The sequence below is a fragment of the Scyliorhinus torazame genome, chromosome 14 (genome assembly GCF_047496885.1).
Source record: "Scyliorhinus torazame isolate Kashiwa2021f chromosome 14, sScyTor2.1, whole genome shotgun sequence".
In the NCBI taxonomy this organism is placed as follows: Eukaryota; Metazoa; Chordata; class Chondrichthyes; order Carcharhiniformes; family Scyliorhinidae; genus Scyliorhinus; species Scyliorhinus torazame.
Genome location: NC_092720.1, coordinates 111,720,912 through 111,738,239, shown reverse-complemented (window position 1 = coordinate 111,738,239; position 17,328 = coordinate 111,720,912). Strand labels below are relative to the sequence as shown.

Below are 17,328 nucleotides of genomic sequence, written 5' to 3'. Positions count from 1 at the left end.
GACGGCTCGCCACCACATTCTTAAGAGCAACTAGGGATGGATAATAAATGCTGGCCTAGCCAAGGATACCCATATGCCGTACATGAATTTAAAAATAATACTTGATTCCACAGTGAAATCCCTAATTCTTAAATGTAGACAGAGCAAGCAAGATCTTCACATTAGAATGTTATATCACCTGCAGAGCTCATGTTTGGCAGACCAGTGTGTACCAATTTACCTACTCTTCCCCATTCTGTTCTCTCAGAAACTCGAGCATAGCTTTTGAAGCTACAAGAGAAGATGACCAACATGCACGATAAAAATGCAGGTACAGAATTGCCAAGTTTACAGTTGGGACAACAAGTGTGCATCAAAGATTGCCTAGAACGTACATTACAAGCAGCTGAGGGGACAATAATTTGTCTAGAACTAAGGTCCTATGAAGTCACTACACACCATGCTCAATGGTGAGGCATAACCAAAGAGAAAGCAAATCCATTCCAGTTCCTCAACCAAACACAGTCTTGTTGCATCAGGGACATAATTCCAAATGCAACCAGGAACAACAATCATAGAATGACAATCCCACAGATCACTGTGAGAAATTAAAGAAACTTCCAGACAAGGTTAGCATTACAAGATCTCAGCATATCACAGATTACCTCGACACTTTAGAGACCCATAGCTTCATCATATCGGTGCAGTTATGTATAAACATGAATATGTAATGTGAAAAGTTATACTTCTTTGGCATGGGGAAAGTATCTTCAAAAAGAAAGAGGGATGCTGCAAAATGCCTATAAGGGTTATTAATAAGACATAATTAGAAGGGAAATGTGCAACGTGACCCAGTCTTAGTTTCATGTTTCTCTCTGAGCAGAGCACAGCACACAGCTCTGATATCGTCATGCTTTATACCTATCTTTAACTGTTCTCATGTGAAAAATAAAGTCACAATTTGTTTACAAAATCCCTTATGAGTGATTGGTGCTTTGTGCCTTGTATGGTAAATAAGCCCAAAGTATTTTATCATTATAATAACGATAACCTTGATGTCATATTTGGCCGAGAAGAGTTTCCCAACACATATCCTTTCCATCATCAAGACCACCTCAATAACTTTACGTAACTATGCCCCTGTCAAAGCTCAACTGCTACTGAAGTGCATCTCTATGCCTTTCGAAACATAGAAAAATAGGAGCAGGAGGAGGCCCTTTGAATCTGCTCCAGTTATCGTTATGATCATGGCTGATAATCAAGTTCAATACCCTAATCCAGTCACCCCCTCCCCCCGCCCCCCCACCTCTCCATATCCCTTCTAAAAGGTTTACCTCATATCCTCAAACTATGACTCCTAGTTCTGGACTCGCCACACTCGGGAAGATTCTTTCTAAATCTACCTGTCTAATCCTGTTAGAATTTCATACTTTTCAATGAGATCCCCTCTCACCCTTCCTAACTCCAATGAAAATAATCCTAACTGACTTAATCTCTCCTCGTATGACAGTCCTAGGAATAAGCCTGGTAAACCTTTACTGTACTCTATAGCAAGAATACCCTTCCTCAGATAAGGACACAGAATTGCACGCAATGGCCAATATTCTCCATTTGGGAAGTGTTGGTGCCGGGACTGAATTGCATGTGGTTCGTTTTCCCGTTGAGGGCGCTATTAGGGCAGCAATTCAGGACATGCTAATGGGACAGCACCTGCTGGCGCAGCAAATTCCGAGCAATTCTCGGCATAGCGGGCATTCTAACCTCTCGGGCTGGAGTTAGCGCCAAAGAGCCAGGCAGGTGGAGGTGTTTTTAAGCGCTCCACTTACTGCAGCCACCAAGATGACTCAGAGAAGAATGCCCCCCCCCCCCCACCACCCCCAACCGCCCAATGGACGGGAATCTGAGGTGGACCCACAGCTCCATGCCAGAGAGGAGCGGAGCGACACCCTCTTCCCAAGCGTGGGCCGCAGCCTCAAGCCTGCCCCCCTGAACACGGTGGCAGAGGCAGTCAGTGCTGCCAGTCTCACCAGGGGGAGACAGCTGGTGATCCGGAGGGGTGAGGGCTACTGGTGAGTCCTCAGGTTGGGGTGAGCACTGCTGATCCTCTGCTTCCTCTGTAATGGGGCAGTGCTTCTGAGGACTGGCAAAACCCGGTAGGCCCCTGATTGAGCTTGGCACTTGATGATACACCAGAGGTATGAGGGTGTCCAGAGGCGCGGCCTGGGGGTTATTCCCAAATGACCAGCGCCCCTCAGAGCATTTAAAGGACACAGGCAGCGCTCAGCAGTGTGAGCAGCCAGGAGCCTGTAGTTAGTATCAAAGGGTTGCGTTTAAAAGACAGACTGCAGCAATTGGGGTCTGAAACAGGCCGCCCTGATCCCGAGGGGAACACCCCAAGTCTACTGAGTTGGCACCAAGTCACTCCCCACCTGGCCCGGGTAACCCAACATTTTTCACCTAGTTTTCATGTTTTTTTAGCCTCCCGCTCCTCCTCCGCAGCAATGGTTCCCAGCCCACGTTTGTAAATACTTGTATTAATTCACATCCGCAAGACCTCTGCCTGAAAGGGGCGGAGCATCGCTGAAGGGTGGAGCATACTATGTCCAACCTGCTATTCACATTTAAATGCATGCAAATACTGTTTTGGGTGCCCCTGCCGGCGCGGGGAGTAAACCTCACTTTCGCCGCCAGGGAGGGAGCGGGGCATAGTGCCCGTATTGGTGCTGGGCGCAGACCTGGATTTTGTCCGGACGCCTGATTCTCCACCCAATCACAGTTCACGTTGTCAGCATCACGGGGCGGAGACTTTACCTCAATATTCCAAGTGTGAACTTACCAACGACCTGTAAAATTGCAGTAAAACCTCCATAATCCTATACTCAAATCCTCTCGCTATCAATGCCAACATACCATTTGCTTTCTTGGCTGACTGCAGTACCATTCACGCTTACTTTCAGTGACTGATGCACAAGGACACCAAAGTCTCGCTGAATGTCCACCTCTCTCAATTTATACCCATTCAAACAATAATCTGCCTTTCTATTTTTGCCACACAAGTGGATAACCTCACATTTATCCACATTATACTGCATCTGCCATGCATATGCCCACTTACTGAGCCTATCTAAAATCATGCTGAAGCATCTTTGCATCCTCCTCACAGCTCACCCTCCCACCCAACTTGGTATCATCTGCAAATGTGGAGAAAATACACTTAGTTCCCTCATCCAAATCATTAATATATAATGTGAACAGCTGGGGGTCCCACCATTGATCTCTGTGGTACCCCACTAGTTATTGCTTGCCGTTCCAAAAAAGACTCATTTATTCCAACTCTTTGCTTCTGGACCACTAACCAGCTTTTAGCTCAGTTGGCTATCAGGTTTGTGATGCAGAGTGAGGCCGACAGCATGGGTTCAATTCCCGTACCAGCAGCTTTTATCATGAAGGCCTCACCTTCTCAAATCCTGTGCCTTGCCTGAGCTATGGTGTCCTCAGTTTAAGTAGCTACTGGTCAGCTCTCCCCCTCAAAGGAGAAAGCAGCCTATGGTCACCTGGGGCTATGGCAACATTAACTTTACCATCTCAAGACACTACCTGCAATTCCAATCGCTTTAACTTTACATAGTAATCTGCTATGTGGGACCTTGTCGACAACCTCATGAAAGTCTGAATAAACCACATCCACTGGTTCTCCCTGGTCAACTCTACTAGTTACATCCTCAAAGAATTCCAGTAGATTTGTCAAGCATGATTTCCCTTTCATAAATCCATGCTGACTTTGTCTTATTATACCGCTGCTTTCCAAATGCTGTGCTATGGAATCCTTGATAATGGACTTGACTACCGCTAACATTAGGCTCACTGGTCTATAATTCCCTGTTTTCTCTCTACCCCCCTTTTTGAATAGCGGGGTTACATTAGCTACCCTCCAATCTGTAGAACCATTTCAGAGTCCAAAGAAGTTCGCAAAATGACCACCAATGGATCTACTATTTCTCGGCCCACTTCCTTAAGTACTCTCAGATGAAGATTATCAGGACCTGGAGATTATTCAGCCTTTAATTCCATCAATTTCCTCCAAACCATTTCTCTACTAATACTGATTTCCTTCAGCTCCTCACTAAAATGTGTGTTTCTCTCAACGTCTGATACATTATTCATGTCTTCCTTTATGAACACAGAAGCAAAGTAAGAATTTAGTTCCTCAGCCTTTTCTTTGTTCCCCGTTATGAATTCTCCCATTTCTGACTGTAAGGGGCCTGCATTCGTTTTTGTCAGTCTTTTTCTCTTTAAGTTCCTATAGAAACGTTTACCTGTCAGTTTTAATGTCCCCCGCTAGCTTACTTTGATACTCTATTTCCCCCCTTCTTAATACGTCCCTTAGTCTGCCTTTGCTGAATTTTAAACTGCTCCCAATACTCATGTTTATTGCTTTCTCTTGCCAATTTGTATGCTTCTTCTTTGAATCTAATACAGTCACTAATTTCCCTTGTAAGCCATAGTTTAGTTACAGTTCCCTTTCCATTCTTGAGGCAAATAGGAATAAACAACTTTCGGAGTTCTCCTATTTGTTCCTTGATTGTCTGCCATTGCCAGTCCACTCTCCTTTCAGTAATGTTTCTGAGGGAACTTCCGGAGCCGGCTATGATGGAGTAAGTCGCACATTTGGTGGCTCCCGCTCGGGTCGGACTTTTGGACCTTTTCCCCCCAATTTTCTACCGGACTTGAACTGTAAAACTGAAGACAGAGGCAATTGTGTACCAAATTCCCACATCGGTGCATGGAGAGAAGGACGAGAAGTGCTCGTAAAGGCAGAAACAGGAAGACAGAGAAGGCTTGGGCCAAAGCTGCAGCGGGAGACAGCATGGCGGAGGTCCGGGGGCAGGATTGTCCGGGAATCGGCATGGCGGGCAGAAACGGCGCAGTGGAGTGGCGGGAACCACTCCGGTGTCGGGCCGCCCCAAAGGTGCAGAGGATTGGGGCTAGGCCGGCCGGCGTGGAAGGCCTTTGGCGCCGCGCCAGCCGAGGCCGAAGGGACTCCGCCGGCCGGCGTGGGTCCGCACATGCGCGGGAGCATCAGCGGCAGCTGACGTCATCCCCACGCATGGGCACATGGAGTCACTTCCGCACCGGAAATGGCGGATGACCACGGCCTCCTGTGCGGAAGGAATAGAGTGCCCCCACAGCACAGGCCCACCCGCGGATCAGTGGGCCACGACCGCGGGCCAGGCCACTGTTGGGGCACCTCCCAGGGCCAGGTCCCCCCGCGACCCCCCAATAACCCCGGAGGCCGCCCGCGCCGCCAGGTCCCGCCGGTAAGGGACCAACTCCAATTTACGCCGACGGGACCTGCATAGAATGAACGGGGCTTCAGCCCATCGCGGGTCGGAGAATCGCGGGGGGGAGCCCGCCGACCAGCTTGGCGCAATTCCCGCCCCCGCCAAATCTCCGGCACCGGACAATTCGGCAGCTGGCGGGGGTGGGATTCACGCCACTCCATGGCGATTCTCCGACCCGGCGGGGGGGTTGGAGAATCCCGCCCCCCTGGTTTGTCGACCCAGCGGTCAACAGAGCAGCTGATGCAAGTTATTCAGAAAGCCTTTGCTAAGCAGAAATGGGACTGCTTGGACCCGATAAAAGAGTCGATTGAGCGGCTGGAGCTCAGATTGGAAACCCAAGATCGGGCGATCCAGAAGGTGGAGAAGGCGTTGGCTGAGCAGGAGGAACATCAAACTGCAGTGGAGCTGTAGGTGGGGATGCTGAGGGACCAGCAGAAGATGCTCCTGGAGAAGGTGAAGGACCGAGAGAATACGTCCCGCCAGCAGAATTTGAGAATCGTTGGGCTCCCGGAGGGGTCCGAAGGAGCGGACGCTGGGACATACATCGCAGATATGTTCGAGAAGCTGATGGGGGATAGGGCATTCTCCCGACCTTTGGAGGTGGATAGGGCTCACAGAGCACTCGCGAGGAAGCCGCGAACGGGAGACCCCCCGGAGGGCAATGGTGGCGAGATTCCACAGGTACTCAGATAAGGAGAGCATTCTACAGTGGGCCAAGCAGACATGGAGCTGTAAGTGGGACAATAGTATCCTGTGGGTCGACCAAGACCTGAGTGTAGAGGTGGCCAGGAGAAGAGCAGACTTCAACCAGATTAGGTCAATCCTTTTTAAGAAAAAGGTGAAGTTCGGACTGTTGTATCCAGCCCATCTCTGGATCACATACGAGGAGCAGCACTTTTATTTCAAGTCACCTGAGGATGTGCTGGACTTCGTGAAAAGGAAAGGACTGGTGGTGGACTGAGAACTTTTGAACTTTGCTGCAACGTTTATGTTTTTTTTTCTTTTTGTTTCTCTGTTCTTTAAAAAAGCATTTCTTGTTTTTTGTTTTGTGGAAGCTGTTTGTAATGCCTTCTGTATTGGTTTGGGACCAGTGGCAGAGCTGAGTGAGTTAAGGTTTTCATTTGCACTGTTGGGGGATGGAAGTGTGCTTGTTTAGATTTTGGTGTTTTTTCTGTCGGGCAATTGTGTGGGGCTTGTATGAGCGGGGGCGAGGGTGGGGAGGGAACAATAGGTGGGAGACTATTCGGTGCCAGGGATGGGGGCCACCAAGCTAGCTGGGCGGGCTAGCTCTCTGAAGCGCGGTGGGGGGTGTGCATAGGTTCAGTTTATCAAAGGGGTTGGGTTAAAGAGTGTTGTTACTTCCGGGTGCGGCGATGACCAGCTGAGTCGCACGTTTCGGCAGCTCCCTGTGAAACGGACTTTTGGGCTCTTGATAGGAGCCCCAACGGCAATTTTAACGGCTGAAAACACCGTGCGGTAAACCAGAAGGGTGTTCCCCCTGGACACGGATGGAAAAAGGAGAGGAAAGTGGCCGGATTGCAGCGGATCCTTTGGAACAACGGCAAGGAAGGCAAGCAGAAACCAAGATGGCGTCGGAAGGTGGCAGTTTCATATGGGGCCCTGAACAACAAGAGTTTTTGAAACGCTGCGTGGAGGAGATAAAAAAGGAAATGAAGAAAGAGTTGTTGGCCCCGATATTACAGGCGATTGAAGGGCTGAAAGAGGAACAAAAGACCCAGGAGCAGGAGCTTCGGGTCGTGAAGGCGAAAGCAGCAGAGAATGAAAACGATATACAGGGCCTGGTGGTGAAGTCGGAGATACAGGAGGCACACCAGAAACGATCTGTGGAGAGGTTGGAGGCACTGGAAAATAACGCAAGGAGGAACAACTTGAGGATTCTTGGCCTTCCTGAAGGTGTGGAGGGGGTGGACGTCGGGGCATATGTGAGCACGATGTTGCACTCGTTAATGGGAGTGGAGGCCCCGACCGGTCCGTTGGAGGTGGAGGGAGCATACCGAGTTATGGTGCGAGGATCGAGAGCAGCAGAAGCTCCCAGAGCCATAGTGGTGAGATTTCTCCGTTTTAAGGATAGAGAAATGGTCCTTAGATGGGCGAAGAAAACTCGGTGTAGTAAATGGGAGAACGCGGTGATCCGCGTCTATCAAGATTGGAGTGCGGAGGTGGCGAGAAGGAGGGCGAGCTTTAATCGGGCCAAAGCGGTACTTCACAAAAAAAAGATAAAGTTTGGAATGCTGCAACCGGCAAGACTGTGGGTCACATATCAAGGGAGGCACCACTACTTTGAGACGGCGGATGAAGCGTGGACTTTTATTGTAGAAGAAAAATTGGAATGATTGGACTACGAAAATGAACGTTTGGACAAAGTGGTGGGACGAGTGGGGGGGGGGGGGCGAAGAGGGATTGTATGATTAATCCTGCGGTATGGTAACTTTTCTTTCTCCCACAGGTGGTGATGGGGGGAGGTGGGGAGGGAGAGGAGATGTGGCGTTGGCCATGGGAGGCGGGGCCGAGGGAGAGGCGCGGGCTTGGTTCCCGCGCTATGATAATTATGGCGGGAATAGAGAAGCAGGAAGGAGGGGGCGCCGCACGGGGCGAGCCGTGATCACGGGGGGAAGCCGAGGTCAGCCAGAGTTTGCTGACTTCTGGGAGCAACATGGGGGGAGTAATTACGCTAGCGGGGGGTCTAGCGGGGGGGGGGGGGGAGGGGGGAATTACTGGGTTGCTGCTGCTGGGGAAAGGGGGGAGTGGGTACGGGAAAGGATGGGCGGGGGGGCACCGTCTGGGAGAAATACAGCTGCGTGGGAACAGGGCGAGAAGCTGGAAAAAGATGATGGCTAACCGGCAAGGGGGGGGGCCCAACTCGGCTGATCACGTGGAACGTGAGGGGGCTTAACAGGCCGATAAAGAGGGCACGAGTACTCGCACACCTTAAGAAACTTAAAGCAGATGTGGTCATGTTACAGGAAACGCACCTGAAACTGATAGATCAGGTTAGGTTGCGCAAAGGATGGGTAGGGCAGGTGTTCCATTCGGGGCTGGATGCGAAAAACAGGGGGGTGGCTATATTAGTGGGGAAGCGGGTAATGTTCGAGGCAAAGACTATAGTGGCGGATAACGGGGGCAGATACGTGATGGTGAGTGGCAAATTACAGGGAGAGATGGTGGTGTTGGTAAACGTGTATGCCCCGAATTGGGACGATGCCAATTTTATGAGGCGAATGCTAGGACGCATCCCAGACCTAGAGACCGGAAAGCTGATAATGGGGGGAGACTTTAACACGGTGTTGGAACCAAGGCTGGATAGGTCGAAGTCGAGGACTGGTAGGAGACCGGCAGCAGCCAAGGTGCTTAAAGATTTTATGGAGCAGATGGGAGGGGTGGACCCGTGGAGATTCAGTAGACCTAGGAGTAAGGAGTTCTCGTTTTTCTCCTATGTCCATAAAGTCTATTCACGCATAGACTTTTTTGTGTTGGGTAGGGCATTGATCCCGAGGGTGAGGGGAACGGAATATACGGCTATAGCCATTTCGGATCATGCCCCACACTGGGTAGACTTGGAGATAGGAGAGGAAACAAGAGGGCGTCCACCCTGGAGAATGGACATGGGACTAATGGCGGATGAGGGGGTGTGCTTAAGGGTGAGGGGATGCATTGAAAAGTACTTGGAACTCAATGACAATGGGGAGGTTCAGGTGGGAGTGGTCTGGGAGGCGTTGAAGGCGGTGGTTAGGGGGGAGCTGATATCAATAAGGACACATAAAGGGAAGCAGGAGAGTAAGGAACGGGAGCGGTTGTTGCAAGAACTTTTGAGGGTGGACAGACAGTATGCGGAAGCACCGGAGGAGGGACTGTATAGGGAAAGGCAAAGGCTGCATGTGGAATTTGACTTGCTGACCACAGGCACTGCAGAGGCACAATGGAGGAAGGCGCAGGGTGTACAGTATGAATATGGAGAGAAGGCGAGCAGATTGCTGGCACACCAATTGAGGAAAAGGGGAGCAGCGAGGGAAATAGGGGGGGTGAGAGACGAAGATGGAGAGACGGAGCGGGGAGTGGAGAGAGTGAATGAAGTGTTTAAGACATTTTATAAAAAATTGTATGAAGCTCAACCCCCGGATGGGAGGGAGAGAATGATGGAGTTTTTGGATCGGCTGGAAATTCCCAAGGTGGAAGAGCAGGAAAGGATGGGATTGGGAGCACAGATCACGGTAGAAGAAGTGGTGAAAGGAATTAGGAACATGCAGACGGGAAAGGCCCCGGGACCGGACGGGTTCCCAGTTGAATTTTACAGAAAATATTTGGACTTGCTCGCCCCGCTACTGACGAGGACCTTTAACGAGGCAAAGGAAAGGGGACAACTGCCCCCGACTATGTCAGAAGCAACGATATCGCTTCTTTTAAAGAAGGAAAAGGATCCGCTACAATGCGGGTCCTACAGACCAATCTCCCTCCTCAATGTAGATGCCAAGGTCTTGGCCAAGGTAATGGCAATGAGAATAGAGGAATGTGTCCCGGGGGTGGTTCATGAGGACCAAACTGGGTTTGTGAAGGGGAGACAGCTGAACACGAACATACGGAGGTTGTTAGGGGTAATGATGATGGCCCCACCAGAGGGTGAAACGGAGATAGTAGTAGCGATGGATGCCGAGAAAGCATTTGATAGAGTGGAGTGGGATTATCTGTGGGAGGTGTTGAGGAGATTTGGGTTCGGAGAGGGGTATGTTAGATGGGTGCAGCTGTTGTATAGGGCCCCAGTGGCGAGTGTGGTCACGAATGGACGGGGATCGGCATATTTTCGGCTCCATAGAGGGACAAGGCAGGGATGTCCTCTGTCCCCATTACTGTTTGCACTGGCGATTGAGCCCCTGGCGATAGCGCTGAGAGGTTCCAAGGGATGGAGGGGAATACTTAGGGGAGGAGAAGAACACCGGGTATCTTTATATGCGGATGATCTGCTACTATATGTGGCGGATCCAGCGGAGGGGATGCCAGAAATAATGCGGATACTTGGGGAGTTTGGGGATTTTTCAGGGTATAAATTGAACATGGGGAAGAGTGAGCTGTTTGTGGTGCATCCAGGGGAGCAGAGTAGAGAAATAGAAGACCTACCATTGAGGAAGGTAACAAGAGACTTTCGTTACCTGGGGATCCAGATAGCTAAGAATTGGGGCACATTGCACAGGCTAAATTTGACGCGGTTGGTGGAACAGATGGAGGAAGATTTCAAGAGATGGGATATGGTAGCATTGTCAATGGCAGGGAGGGTACAGGCGGTTAAGATGGTGGTCCTCCCGAGATTCCTCTTTGTGTTTCAGTGTCTCCCGGTGATGATCACGAAGGCTTTTTTCAAAAGGATAGAAAAGAGTATCATGGGTTTTGTTTGGGCCGGGAAGACTCCGAGAGTGAGGAAGGGATTCTTACAGCGTAGTAGAGATAGGGGGGGGCTGGCACTACCGAGCCTAAGTGAGTATTATTGGGCCGCTAATATTTCAATGGTGAGTAAGTGGATGGGAGAGGAGGAAGGAGCGGCGTGGAAGAGATTAGAGAGGGCGTCCTGTAGGGGGACCAGCCTGCAGGCTATGGTGACAGCCCCATTGCCGTTCTCACCAAGGAACTATACCACGAGTCCGGTGGTGGTAGCTACACTGAAGATTTGGGGACAGTGGAGACGACATAGGGGAAAGACCGGATCACTGGGGGGGTCCCCGATAAGAAACAACCATAGGTTTGCCCCGGGGGGAATGGATGGGGGATATGGAATGTGGCAAAGAGCAGGAATAACGCAACTGAAAGATCTATTTGTGGATGGGAAGTTCGCGAGTCTGGGAGCGCTGACCGAGAAATATGGGTTGCCCCAAGGGAATGCATTCAGGTACATGCAATTGAGGGCTTTTGCGAGGCAACAGGTGAGGGAGTTCCCGCAGCTCCCGACACAAGAGGTGCAGGACAGAGTCATCTCAAAGAAATGGGTGGGGGACGGTAAGGTGTCGGATATATATAGGGAAATGAGAGACGAAGGGGAGACTATGATGGACGAACTAAAAGGGAAATGGGAAGAAGAGCTAGGGGAGGAGATTGAGGAGGGGATGTGGGCAGATGCCCTAAACAGGGTAAACTCGTCGTCCTCGTGCGCCAGGCTAAGCCTGATTCAGTTTAAGGTATTACACAGGGCACATATGACTGGAACACGGCTCAGTAAATTTTTTGGGGTGGAGGATAGGTGTGCGAGGTGCTCGAGAAGCCCAGCGAATCATACCCATATGTTTTGGTCATGCCCGGCACTACAGGGGTTTTGGATGGGGGTGACAAAGGTGCTTTCGAAAGTAGTAGGAGTCCGGGTCGAACCAAGCTGGGGGTTGGCTATATTTGGGGTTGCACAAGAGCCGGGAGTGCAGGAGGCGAAAGAGGCCGATGTTTTGGCCTTTGCGTCCCTAGTAGCCCGGCGCAGAATATTGCTAATGTGGAAAGAAGCCAAGCCCCCGGGGGTGGAGACCTGGATAAATGATATGGCGGGGTTCATAAAGTTAGAGCGGATTAAGTTCGTCCTAAGGGGGTCGGCTCAAGGGTTCACTAGGCGGTGGCAACCGTTCGTCGAATATCTTGCGGAAAGATAGATAGGGGAGAACAAAGAAGGCAGCAGCAGCGGCCCAGGACTTGGGGGGGGGGGGGGGAGGGATGGGGGGGGATGGGGGGGGGGGTGTGGCCTGAGACAAGGCAGTTGCCAATTAGGGCTAGTTTTTATTTTTTGTTATTTAATATTTATTTATTTGTTGTTGTTTTTGTTTAAATTTAAAAAGGTCATTAATATCTGTATTGTTACAATGTTGTGTAAAGGATGCACAATGTACTGTGTTGGTTGACCAAAAATTTTCAATAAAATATTATTTTTTTTAAAAAGTGTTGTTACTAGGGGGGGAGGAGGGGGAAAATGTTCTGCTGACGAGGGAGGGACTTGGGCCAAGGGACAGAGGTGGTTGGGGGCGGAGGCTGCCTGGGGGCGGGCCGGTGGAGGCGCGGAGCATGGGCTGGAGGCGGGCCCAAAAAAGGGGATGGCTGATCGGCGAAAGGGGGGGGGACAATGAGCCCCCCAACTAGGCTGATCACCTGGAATGTTCGCAGGTTGAATGGGCCAGTTAAGAGGCACGTGTGTTCGCGCATCTTAGGGGACTGAAGGTGGACGTGGTAATGTTGCAGGAGACGCACCTTAGAGTAACTGACCAGATTCGATTGAGGAAAGGCTGGGTCAGTCATGTCTTTCACTCGGGACTGGATTCAAAGACTAGAGGGGTCGCGATCCTGATCAGTAAGCGGGTGGTGTTTGAGGCGGGTAGAATAGTTTCAGATGTGGGAGGTCGGTACATTATGGTCAGTGGGAAACTGGAGGGGGTGCAGGTGGTATTAGTAAATGTGTCTGTGCCAAATTGGGATGATGTGGAGTCCATAAAGAGGATGCTGGGGAAGATACCGGACCTGGACTTGCACAGGTTGGGCATGGGAGGGGACTTCAACACTGTTATTGACCCTGGCTTGGACCAGTCAAGCTTGAAAACAGGCAGGGTGCCAGTAATGGCAAAAGAACTAAAAGGGTTCATTGAGCAGATGGGGGGGGGGTGGATCCATGGTGGTTTGGGCAGCCGAGGGTGAAAGAGTTCTCCTTCTACTCATACGTGCATAAAGTGTACTCCCGGATCGATTTCTTCATTTTGATCAGGGCCTTACTGGCAGGGGTGGTGGACACGGGGTACCCGGCGATCACAATCTCACACCATGCTCCGCACTGGGTTGACCTGCAGATTAGTAAAGACAATAACCAGCGCCCGCACTGGAGGTTGGATGTGGGACTTTTGGCTGACGAAGGGGTGTGCAAGCGGCTGAGGAAATGTATTCAGAACTACCTGCAGGTCAGCGACACGAGGGAAATTTCAGCAGCGGTGGTCTGGGAAGCACTGAAGGTGGTGGTCAGAGGGGAGCTGATCTCGATACAGGCCCATAGGGAGAAGGTGGATAGGGCAGAGACGGACCGACTGGTTAAGGAGATACTACAGATCGACAGGAGGTATGCGGAGAACCCAGGGGCAGGGCTTTTAAGTGAACGGCGGAGGCTATAGGCGGAGTTCGGCTTGTTAACCACAGGGAGGGCGGTGGAGCAGCTGAGAAAGGCGAGGGGGGCGATTTATGAACATGGAGAGAAGGCCAGCTGAATGGTTGCACAGCAGCTTAGGAAGAGGGAGGCAGCCAGGGAGATAGGGAAAGTAAATGACGGAGTTGGGAACCTGGTTGGAGATTCAGCAGGGGTGAATAAGGCGTTTAGGGATTACTACAGTAGGCTGTATAGGGCGGAAACCCCTACGGAGCCGGAGGGGATGAGGCACTTCTTGGAGGCCTGAGTTTCCCAAAGATGGACGGGGAGCTGCTAGAAGGGCTGGGGGCCCCAATCGGGTTGGAAGAGATAGTGGAGGGTCTGAAGTCCATGCAGGCGGGTAAAGCCCTGGGACCGGATGGGTACCCAGTGGAGTTTTATTAAAAAGTTCTCTGGGATATTGGGGCCGGTGTTGATGAGGATGTTCAATGAGGCAAGGGAAAGAGGGTTGCTGCCCACGACGATGTCACAGGCAATGATTTCGCTGATTCTAAAGCGGGACAAGAACCTGGAGCTGTGTGGGTCCTACAGGCCGATATCCCTGTTGAATGTGGACGCCAAACCGCTGGCCAACGTTGTGTTCCGGACGTTATTGGGGAGGACCAAACGAGGTTTGTTAAGGGTAGGCAGTTGGTGGCCAATGTAAGACGGTTGTTAAACGTGATCATGATGCCCCCGGACGGTAGGGAGGTGGAGGTAGTGATCGCACGGGATGCAGAAAAGGCTTTTGATAGGGTAGAATGGGATTATCTGTGGGAGGTACTGGGACAGTTCGGATTTGGACAGGCATTATTGACTGGTTCAGGTTGCTGTAGCAGGCTCCTGTGGCAAGTGTACGGACGAATAGGACAACATCGGACTATTTTAGACTGCACCGCGGGACGAGACAGGGATGCCCCCTCTCCCCATTGTTGTTCGCGCTGGCTATAGAGCCATTGGCAATTGCTCTGAGAGCCTCAGGGGGCTGGAAGGGGCTGGTCCGGTTGGGGGGGTGGGGGGGGGGGGGGGGGGGGGGGGGAGCACAGAGTCTCGCTCTATGCAGCTGACCTGCGGCATGGGAGCGTATGGAGGCGGCTTCATGCAAGGGCAACAGTTTGGGGGCATTGGTAACTGCGCCTCTGCCGTTCCCGCCGGCACGGTATTCCACCAGCCCCGTGGTGGTGGCGACCATGAGAGTCTGGGGGCAATGGAGGAGCCATGTGGGAGCAGAGGGAGCATCGGTCTGGTCCCCAATCAGTAATGATCACCGGTTTGCTCCGGGAAGTATGGATGGGGGGTTCTGGATGTGGCAGAGAGCAGGGATTGAGAGGATGGGGGATATGTTTATAGAGGGGAGTTTTCAGATTATGAGGGCGCTGGAAGAGAAGTTTGGGTTGGTGAGGGGAAACAAATTCAGGTACCTGCAGGTGCGGGACTTCCTACGTAAACAGGTGTCAACTTTCCCGCTCCAACTGCTAAAGGGGATTCAGGACTGGGTAGTTTCCAGAGGCTGGGTAGGAGAAGGGAGCGTCTCGGACATTTACAAGGAACTTATCGGGTCAGAGGAGACCCAGACCGTGGAGCTGAAGCGCAAGTGGAAGGAGGAGCTGAGAGGAGAGATAGAGGATGGTCTATGGGCGGACGCGTTGAATAGAGTCAACGCGTCCACAACATGTGCCAGCCTCAGCCTGATACAATTTAAGGTTGTTCACCGGGCTCACATGACAGTGGCCCAGGTGAGCAGATTATTTGGGGTGGAGGACAGGTGTGCAAAATGTGTGGGAGGGCCAGCGAACCATGTCCACATGTTCTGGGCATGTCCGAAGCTTCGGGGAATTTGGCAGGGGTTTGCAGATGTCATGTCCACGGTGTTAAAAACAAGGGTGCCGCTGGGTCCAGAGGTGGCGATTTTCGGGGTTTCGGAAGACCCGGGAATCCAGGAGGAGAAAGAGGCAGACGTTCTGGCCTTTGCTACACTGGTAACCTGGAGATGGATACTATTAGCTTGGAGGGACTCAAAACCCCCGAAGCCGGAGACCTAGCATTCAGGCATGGCTAGTGATGTACGATCAATGACCACTAAAGCGAGGTTGTAGTCCAACTGAAGGTTTTAATAAACTAGATGTTTCCCCCAGCAGCTCAGGTACAGAATGATGGCTGCTAGGGCGGCACGGGCTCTTATACCCTGCCTAGCAGGGCGGAGCTACCATACAGCTTGACCAATAGGAAGCATACACTATCTACCAATGGTGTTCCAGCAATACCAGGTACCGTAATACCTCTACACAGACTACCACATTCACCCCGTGTTAAAAAAGAGTCTGGCGGGGGTGGTGGCCTGATACTACAACATGGTAACGTGGTAGAATTGTAGTTATGGAGGTACCATAATACCTCCGTACAGCGTTTTGTAACTATTTACAATGCTATTAACTATTTACAATTTCTGATTCATAATTAGCTATACAATTTAAAATGAAGCAATCAGTCGATCGGGGGCCCTGGTCGTCCTCTGTGATCGTCGAAGCTTCGGTGGTGACTCCGGTGGAGGCTCGGGTGTCTGTGACTCTGGGAGCATGGCCTCGAACTCTGTGGCAGCCACCGACCGTTGGTCAGTGAGGAGAGTGAATCTCCTGCCGGCCAGGTAATGCCTCCAATGTCGCACAGCTTCTACTATGGCCTGGGCCTCCTTTTCGACTGAGGAGTGGCAGATTTCGGAAGCATGGAGGGTACGTGAGAAGAAGGCCACAGGTCTGCCCGCTTGGTTGAGGGTGGCCGCCAGAGCTACGTCAGACGTGTCGCTCTCGACCTGGAAGGGGAGGGACTCGTCGATGGCATCGTGGCCTTTGCAATGTCCGTTTTGATGTGGCTGAAGGCCTGGCAGGCCTCTATCGACAGGGGAAAAGCTGTGGATTGGATCAGGGGATGGGCCTTGTCCGCATTGTTGGGGACCCACTGGGCATAGTAACTGAAAAACTCTAGGCAGCGCTTCAGGGCCTTGGAGCAGTGAGGGAGGGGGAACGACATAAGGGGGTGCCTGCGCTCAGGGTCGGGGCCTATAACCCCATTGATGCACGATCAATGACCACTAAAGCGAGTTTGTAGTCCAACTGAAGGCTTTAATAAGGTAGATGTTTCCCTCAGCAGCTCAGGTACAGAATGAAGGCTGCAGGGGCGGCACGGGTTCTTATACCCCGCCTATCAGGGTGGAGCTATCATACATTCTAACCAATAGAAAGCATACAGTTTCCACCAATTGTACTTTAGCCTATCAGGTACTGTAATATCTATAATACCACATTCACCCCCTGTTAAAAAAGAGTCCGGCAGGAGTGGTGGCCTTAAACTACAAAACATGGCAACATGGTATAATTAGTTATGGAGGTACCGTAATACCTCTGTACAGTGTTCAGTAACTATTTACAAGTCTGAGAGCTATGTATATTTGATGGTTTATATTTATAGATTACAATTAAAGTCGATCGGGGGCCCTGGTCATCCTTTGCGATCGTCGGAGCTTCGGTGGTGACTCCGGTGGAGGCTCGGGCGTCTGTGACTCCGGGAGCGTGGCTTCGATCACCATGGCAGCTTCGGCACCCACGTAGGCATACTGGGGATTAGCATGGAGCAGATGGGCCCTCTCAACCAACGGGTCCGACTTGTGCGCCCGCACGTGTTTTCGGAGCAGGATGGATCCGGGAGCTGCCAGCCAGGTCGGGAGCGAGGTCCCGGAGGAGGACTTCCTGGGGAAGACAAGGAGACGTTCGTGAGGTGTCTGATTGGTGGTCGTACAAAGCAGTGACCGGATGGAGTGGAGGGCATCCGGGAGGACTTCTTGCCAGCGGGAGACTGGGAGATTCCTGGACC

General features: G+C 51.5%; 1 long non-coding RNA gene across 3 annotated transcripts in view; it reads left to right on the top strand.

The window, feature by feature from the left end:
* The window catches only part of LOC140389963 (uncharacterized), a 73,894-nt gene that overhangs the window by 35,179 nt on the left and 21,387 nt on the right, over positions 1–17,328 (top strand). For all 3 annotated transcript variants that reach the window (XR_011934517.1, XR_011934519.1, XR_011934518.1), the window contains exon 4: positions 248–310. This is a non-coding gene — a long non-coding RNA (uncharacterized lncRNA). The remainder of the gene's footprint in view (positions 1–247; positions 311–17,328) is intronic.